Consider the following 1,172-nt stretch of genomic DNA (forward strand, 5'->3'; position numbering starts at 1 on the left):
CATACCCCAAAATTAGCTCCCTCCTGTAGATTAAGTTGAAGTCAAACAATAGACAAGTCTTCAAGGTGAACAATAAGTCTAGGAGGGAGACTCTTCTAAAACTAATAATTTTTGAAATAAATGGGCAGCATTTTCCTAAACACAAAGTACAGAATGCAGGAACAGTTAGAGGAGAAGGAGAAATGGATCTGAGAAACACAGAGCGGATGTTGAGGAGTGATATTACATTGAGGAGATGCTAATCAATGACATGAAACAAAATGTGTCAAGGGTTGAATAGAAAACCGATAAGCTTTGCAAACATTCACTCAAATCATAACACAAAATTTCAAAATAGGAAAAAAGATGATATCACATTTTCTTGTTTGCACAATTATTTCCTTAAAAACCATATATATTTAAACTATAAGTTCAACTCATATTTCATTAATTTGGATTTGTAGAAAAAGATATTTCTGGAAGTGTTCAAGATAATACATATATATACCCATGTAAAAAATGGCACAATAGAAAGAGAGACTGATTAAAAAATTAAGAGTTTTTTAGAGAGACAAACCAAGGGAATATCCAGTAGGAAAGAAAGAAAATATATGATTCAGTATTTGACCTCACTGTCATTTTAAATGCCTGGTGCTCTCTCTCTTGTGCATGACTCTAATGAGAGCATTTTTCACTTGTTTGTTCCTGAGACTATAAATGAGAGGATTCAGCATGGGGATGATGATAGTATAAAAAACAGAGGCCACTTGGTCCTTTCCCAAGGAGTAGGAGTTATGTGGCTTTAAATAAATAAAACTGATGGTACCATAGAAGATGGAAATTGCCAGGAAGTGGGATGCACAGGTAGAGAAGGCTTTTAGTTTTCCTGACATAGAACTGATTTTCAGGATAGTAGAGAGAATAAAGGCATAGGACATGGAGATTGTGACAAGAGACAACATTAGAGTGGAGCTACCAAGAAAGAATATCATGATCTCAACATCCTGTGTGTCAGTGCAGGACAGGATTAAAATTGGGATAATGTCACAGAAAAAGTGATGGATTATATTGGAGTCACAAAAATGCAAGGTGTTCATGCAAAGCACATTTATAAATGAGTCAGTAAAGCCAATTACATAGGACGCAGTGATGAGGGAGTGGCAGAGCATCCTGGACATAACAACTGGGTATTG

The 1,172-nt window shown here is 35.6% G+C and overlaps 1 pseudogene; it reads right to left on the reverse strand.

Moving 5' to 3' along the window:
* Positions 1-614: 614 nt before the first annotated feature.
* The window catches only part of LOC122152091, a 944-nt pseudogene continuing 386 nt past the window's right edge, over positions 615-1,172 (reverse strand).

The sequence above is a fragment of the Orycteropus afer genome, unplaced genomic scaffold, assembly GCF_000298275.1.
Source record: "Orycteropus afer afer isolate SDZICR_OR568_19922 unplaced genomic scaffold, OryAfe1.0 scaffold01603, whole genome shotgun sequence".
NCBI classification, from domain to species: Eukaryota; Metazoa; Chordata; class Mammalia; order Tubulidentata; family Orycteropodidae; genus Orycteropus; species Orycteropus afer.